This window comes from Oryza brachyantha, unplaced genomic scaffold (assembly GCF_000231095.2).
Source record: "Oryza brachyantha unplaced genomic scaffold, ObraRS2 ChrUN-Ctg46, whole genome shotgun sequence".
Classification (NCBI taxonomy): Eukaryota; Viridiplantae; Streptophyta; class Magnoliopsida; order Poales; family Poaceae; genus Oryza; species Oryza brachyantha.
Window position 1 is genome coordinate 42,880 of NW_024427246.1, and position 7,200 is coordinate 50,079.

The 7,200-nt window shown below is 42.4% G+C and overlaps 1 long non-coding RNA gene across 1 annotated transcript; it reads left to right on the forward strand.

Moving 5' to 3' along the window:
• Window positions 1-2,353: 2,353 nt before the first annotated feature.
• LOC107305484 lies at window positions 2,354-6,982 on the forward strand. Its single transcript, XR_001551729.2, has 4 exons — window positions 2,354-2,550; window positions 4,828-4,982; window positions 5,390-5,515; window positions 6,961-6,982. It is a non-coding gene; the product is annotated as an uncharacterized LOC107305484 (long non-coding RNA).
• The last annotated feature ends 218 nt before the right edge of the window (window positions 6,983-7,200 follow it).

Consider the following 7,200-nt stretch of genomic DNA (forward strand, 5'->3'; position numbering starts at 1 on the left):
AAATTTGACTGAAAAGAGTCAAAACTTGACTCACTTTATTTAGAGCACTTCGTAAGTAATTCAAATAGTTAAAATTTAACTGCATCTTGTATAAGCAGGGTGGTTGCTCTATTGGTGGGTAGTGTGGGGTCTGGTTGGTTCTGGCGTGTTACGCGCTATGTATTACGTAGCACTCAGAGCGTTGTATAGTATAGTATGTATATATATATATATATATATATATATATATATATATATATATATATATATATGCATGTATGTGTGTGTGTATATATATATAGGTACAGAGAGACGTTCTAAAGTGTGTGTGAGAGAGTATATATATATATATACACATGCAAACTTTTTCATATTAAAATGTAATAAATACAAATATTATATATACATAAAATATTATAGATACAAACTTATTAGGTAGAAATATTTATATGTATAACAATTTTGGGTTAATTAGATCCATGCCATTACAAATTTGCTAGTTTAAAATATGCCATTTCTATTCGACTAATTATAAGGATGTCATTATAATTTCAGAACTATTCCAAATATGTCATTCCAGACCCTTTCGGTGTAATTTTTTTTAAGAAAGGACAACATTGCCCCTCTGCTATTTTTTTAAAAAAGGGTAATTTGGTCAAAAAATGGTATATCTGAAATAGTTCTAAAATTATAATGCTATCCTTACAATTAGTCGAATAGTAATGGCATATTTCAAAACTAGCAAAAATTTATTATGGCATGAATCTAATTAACCCATAAATTTATATATACAAAATTTATACACATAAAATAAAAAACACAAACTTTATAGATGTAAACTAAAAACAACCTGTTTTAGGCTTGTTCGCGTGCAGCCCGTTCGCATGCACGTTCGCTAATTAGCCTTTTCCCTCACGCTCGCAGGCCACGACTAGGATTGGCAAAATCCTCGTCAGGGGTAGGGACCCGCCCTGATAGAGCTGGGGCCAGGGCCAAAATTTCCCCATGGGGATTTAGGGTCGGAGCCATGAATTTTTCTGGGACGGGGCATGAATTTTCCACGCGAGGATCCCCACGGGTCCCAAAATTTTGAAAAAACAATACTACCTCTGTTTCATATTGTAATATTTTCTAGCCTTGTATAAATTCATCAATTGATGAATATATATAATTTATATATATGTCTAGATTCATTAACATCTATATAAATCTAGGCAAGGCGTCTTACGTTGTGAAACGGAGAGAATAGTTTCTCAAGTTGTTTCCGTAAAGAGGACTGCTAGGCGACGTTATCCCGTACGGACGGGATAATTAAAACAAAATCGCATCCACGCATCCCCTGCGTCCGTGCGTTGCCTGTCTCCACGTATCGCATGCCTTTGCGTGGTGTGTGGCATGCTGCACACATCGCTCGCCTCCGCGTGGTGTGCTGCCATGCAACGTGCCGCATGCCTCCACGCGTCGCTTGCCTCCATCGCCTCCAATGCGTCTGGCACCACCACAAGTCGCTGGTACCAGATGATACCCCTGGTATGATACCAGATGATACCAGTCCTAACTGGTATCATTTGTGTACCATATGATACCAGTTGGTATCATCTAGTATCATAGCGTTGTGCGACGGGGGTAGCTCGAGGGATACAAAGTACCACATGATACCATGTGGTACTAGGCAGTACCATATAATATCAGCATGTATCAACAGGTATCTGTAAGTCTCGATATGTATCACTTGATTCCCATGTGAAAATCTGGATGATACCGATTACTATCAACGTATATCAGATGATACCAAAAGATACCATAAGGTATCAGCAGGTGTCAATCCAGTAGGTTCTAAGTGGTATCATGTGATACCAAAAGATATCTACATGCATTCTTGTATTGCTTCTTAGGCTCCCCGTCTTGCAGGGTCGCGACGTGGTCGAACTTGTTGTTGAGCTTCCTCGCACGCTTCCTCTTGGGCGCGGCGGCAATGGTGGCAACGACCTCCTCTTCTTCCTCCTCGTTCTCTTCCTGCTCCTCCTCCAACGCTGACTCTGACTCCAACGGCTCGTCGGCGAGCTCCTTCTTCAAGATCCGCTCCTCCTGGGCCTCGGCCTCTTCGTCGGATGAGTCGTCATCAGAGCCAAGCGCGACGGGCTTGAGGCCAGCTGCGCGGGCCTTGGTCTTCGCCCTGGCATTGCGGCGGAGCTTGTCGATGGAGCCCTCGATGTGGCCCTGCATCCGCGCGTTGTCCTGCCACACTGTAGCAAAGCTGCAAAGGCGCGCGGCAAAAATTCATTTAGCGATCCCATCGGAACGGTATTCCGTTCTTTAGTTTTTCCGTTTACAAAAGCCTATTGGGCCAAATAAACCCTAGCCAGCCCACGTCTATCTCACCTCGCTCGGCACTTCAGCGGCTCAACGCCTCGCTCTCTCACTCAGCGGTCCGCCTCCTTCCGCCCGCGCGCCGGCGACGCCGCCCTCGTCGCGCGCGCGCCGGCACCGCCCTCCGCCTGCGCGGCCGTTTCCGGACCCGCCGCACCGCACGTCGCCGGCCTCTCCGTCTCCAGCTCCGGCCGCCGCCAGGTAAGCATGTAGTACTGTCTCGGGGCCAACGGGGTCCCGTTCGGGGCCGGGGATCCGCCGGGGACGGGGGCGGGGAGCATTCCCCCCTCCTGGTTTCGTATTCGGGGCCGGGGCCGGGCCGGGGATGTATTTCGGGGGCGGGGGCGTTCTGGCTATCCCCGGCCCCGCCCCACCCCGTTGCCAAGCCTAGCCACGGCCTCTCTTCCCTCACTCCCCAGCGGCGATGCGCGCGTAGCCTGACCGTTTCAGCAGCCGCCACTCGCCGTGTGGCCGTGACACCGTCACGGACCCATCTCTGTGCTGTTCGTCTGTCATCACCAGTCGCCATTCACCAATCATCCCCAGTGGTGCCGAACCCTAGCTATGCACTGAAGCTCTCATTTTGTATTTTACCGATTTGGATCCAATTTAGAGGGAAAAAATGACTTCCATCTTGCTAATTAAGCAATGCTTTGTCTATTGTAATTCCTAATATTGTGCATATAGATATAGATTTCGAATTGGAAGCGAGTTCTCTGAATTTGTCCCCCTTTTTCTTTAGTGCATAAGCAAAACTTCATTTTGTTGTAGTTTGATAGTTACACCTATTATTCATCTGTTGCCTTTTTCATATGTTGAACAATTCCAAGTCATGGTCAGTTCAAGGGATATATGACTAACACAAAATTGAGAATAATTTCGTGCATGCTATAATTGGATTTTTAGCTATAAAAAGAATTTTTGGTACCCATCATATTTTGAATACCCAATCTTAAGATCACAGGCCAGCCTCTGCTTATTAATGCATTTTGTTATGAATATCACCTAGGCATTCTTGATCTGGGGTGCTCAATGGCTTGTCTCCTAGTTGGGGTCCGGACCATGGTACTCCACCATCCTGCAACATGGAGAAACTTTAGTTACTAATTTACACATTGATTTTACTAAGCCAATTTCGGCATACAACAATGAATCCTCGGATACAACCAAACATAGCATTTTAAGCACCAATACATGGATAGGATACTGTTAATTATTCCTTAGAATAATTGAGCGCAAGTTTTAGGCAAACACCGTGTTGTAAGGTGAACTTTGATGCCCGTGATTTATCGCTAGCAACTTGTTATTTTTTGCAATAGATTTACAAGATCTAACAACTAAAATATGCACAAAAAGAATCACTAATTCATGACCACCAATAAAATTGAAATCACTACCAACCTAATACCTCCACATTCCACCACTACCATCAATCTCAACAAAAACACCTCCGAATAGAATGTTTTGTGCCAACAATTCATGATTCATCTTCTAGGGTTTCACCAAAGTACACAAATCTATGGTTCAAACAATAAATGAAAAGAGGGTTCGAGGAGAATACCTTCGGGGATGGAACTACCAACAAAATCCGCAAGAAAAACCTTCAATTTATCTTTCATTTCGATGGATTTGATGAGGGGATGAAAGAAGGTGAGGCTGACATCGAGTCCATGGTGGCAGCTATCTCAGTGTCGTCGTGCGTGGTGATGGTCTTTGGCACTGAGCTGGAAGTTCATTTTTTAAATGTGTTTTGACAACGGTCTATTTTCAGAATAAGTTTTTTAAAAAGATCAATTAGTTAAATTTTGGTTGCTCCAACCTCCAAACCTCAACTCCGACCCCTTTGCAGGTGTGCCCACCAATTTTTGGCAAAATTACCTGCAAATGCTGCCGCTCCACCCCTCTCCCTCTGTTGCATACTACTTTCAATCAGTATCTCCTTGATCCTCCCGTCTCGTGAGCTCGATTGAGCATGGGGGAATGCAAAGCGCAAGGTAACTGGTGAAGTGGTTGACGGTGGTGGCTCTCCAGCGGCGGTGGAGCACCGGCATCACCTTCTTGTGTTGTCCCCTACTGTCTCCTTCCTGTCTTGGCAAGCAAGCGGCACATGGTGACCAGGGGTGAGCCCACTTAAATTGAAGGGATGAATACCCAAGACTTCTGAAAAATAATAATTATAAAATATATACACTGTATGTGTATACAGAAGCAGAAAATAATGCCACATTTAACCAACAAGCAAAAAATCCCATCTTCTAGGTTGTTCATCCTCTGAATCTCTGATTGGGCTGACCCAATTCGCACCATCTTAACTACCAGCAGGACCAACATCCCATGCTGTTCAAACCCTAAGAGTCCTCTTGTCTGGTTGTCACCAAGACTCACACCGTAGCGCACGCGTACGCAGGGAGCCGTCCAATGCTGCCGATGCCACCGAGAGGCGAGAGCATCCCTCCCTGACTCCTTGTCCCTTTGCAGCGCTGACGGGGCGAGCAGTGGGAAGTGGCGCAGGGGTGTGGACTCCGGTTGTATGCCACACAGCCTCCTGGACCCTATCCTCCAGCGATTTAGTCAGGGCACACTGCAGTGCTACACGCATTTTAGGCTCTGAGTGACTCAGCATCTCATCTTAGGTGAGTTTTTTTCCCTAAAGCCAACTTTCTCTACTTTGAGTTTAGATTTCTCTTCTTCTGTAGTTTAGTTCTTCTTATCATTTTCAAAACAAAAAAAAGATCAAATAACGGAAGTTGTCCTCTAAATTTGATGATTTCTTTATCATTGTCATTTTATTCCATCCATATATTTCACATGTTGCAACTTTGATATGTTGAACAATTGTCAATTAGTTGTTTAATACTACTATATATTAAAATTAATTTATAATCAATTCTAAGAATTTATGAAATTATGAAGTTTAGTACTACTATATATTATATTATTTAGAACTATGTGGTATTATACATGCCAAATATTAGGCTTGTGTTTGTAAAGTTTTTTTTTTACCCTTTTTGATTTTGAATGCCCAACCTCAAAATCCTAGGCCAACCCCTGACGGCGGCAGAGAAAGGCAGCTGTGGGTGAGCAAAGTGGCGCGCAGTGACTGAGTGGCAAGCACAGTGGTGCGAGGTGGCTGACAACTCCACCTGAAGACCCAAGCGGTGGCTCGGTATCCCCCTGCTCCCCCTCCCCCAAAACCCTAAAATTTTCCCCCATCTCCTCTCTCCAAATCTGGTTAATTTCTGTGGGAATGATTGTATATTTTGTTGATTATTGCTATTATACAATGAATAAATGGGAAATTTTCAGATGTTGAAATAAGTGTGAAATTTCCGGTCTAAAAGTTTTGCACTAGCGACTAACTGACTATGAGCATTTTCTTCCACTAGCCAAGTTCCATGCCTACCTCCCTACGAAGTTGTGTAATTTCACTTTGCATTTGAGAGGTCGTTGAGTATGTGTTTGGGTCTATATCTCCCATTTAATTTTTTAACTAAAATCACATGAATGTAACTATAGTACAATTATAATATAATTACAATGTAACTAGTAGCATGTAATTACAAATGCAACTAGTATATAACACTAGTATGTAAGTCTCACGTAATTATAAGAAAAGCCCAATGCTAGTTACATTATAATTATAGTATAATTGTATTTTAGTTACATTCGACTGATTTAGTGAAAAATCACATGGGAGATTTTAGTAAAACCATTTGTGTTTAACTGAGAAAGTCCAATGCTCACCTCAGCTGTTTAGTGATGAAGCATATCTTTAGGAAAGCAAGGATAGCCCATCTTCTCCCCTCCTTTCTCCGAGGATGTATGGAGCTCATCAAGCTAGCCAAACACTCACACCACCACCTGCTGGAGTTGGATCCAGGAGTTAGGATTTAGGAATTGGAGCCCTACCAACAGGCCCTAAAATTAGTGCTAATTCCAAGATATAACAAGAAAACTGTCATAAAATAAGAGAGGAGAGGAAAGGGGGTTGTCTCACTGATTTTTGTATGCCCTCGCAAACCTCCCAAGTTGGTGGGGGTGGACCACCCGCCCACATCCTCTCTTCTCTGTTATGGTAGGGCGTTTTTTTAATTATATCTTAGAATCGCGGCTAGTTTTAGAATTAGGGTTTGGGGATATCTAGTTGAAATTATACACACAGATCTCTTGATTTATCTATTCCTGGGCACATTAATATATCTGGTGATGAAAAAAATGATAAATCTGGAATCCCTCTATGTTATCATGTTAGAAAAACAGAAAACAATACTTCGTTTTGTATCGTGTCATCGTTCTGCTTATTTTTATTTTAATACATATATATCCCTCATTGTTGGAAAGTCCATCATTGATTTGTCCATATTATGGTAACTTGGATTTCTCTGCATGTGTTGGCATTTATATAAGCATGTAAGTTAGAAGCAATGCATGAGCTTTTAAATTTGTTCTTGGAATGTCATGGATTGCATGTACTAGTACATCAAAATATTTAAGGTGCAGATGGGGAAAAGTATGAAAGAATCATTTTGGGTGCTTATGTTGCCAAACCTGGCTGGTGAAACTTCTGAAGAATACTGAAAAATCTAGTTCTGTTTTGTTCTTTCTTGTCAGGATAACAGAATTCACAAACCATGATAATGTTTTCATCTACCATGAATTTGAAGATCGTGGCATATACACATTTTCTGCATGGAAGAAGGTGGATATGGACATTACCTGTGCTTATGCCCGGTGTACCAAAACCACAATTTTTTTCTTAAAAAAGTTACAGTGAAACTTTTTAGTTTTGGATATTGTTAGACAATATGCTCAATGAGAAGTTAGCTATACGGTACATCCATAGTAATGGAA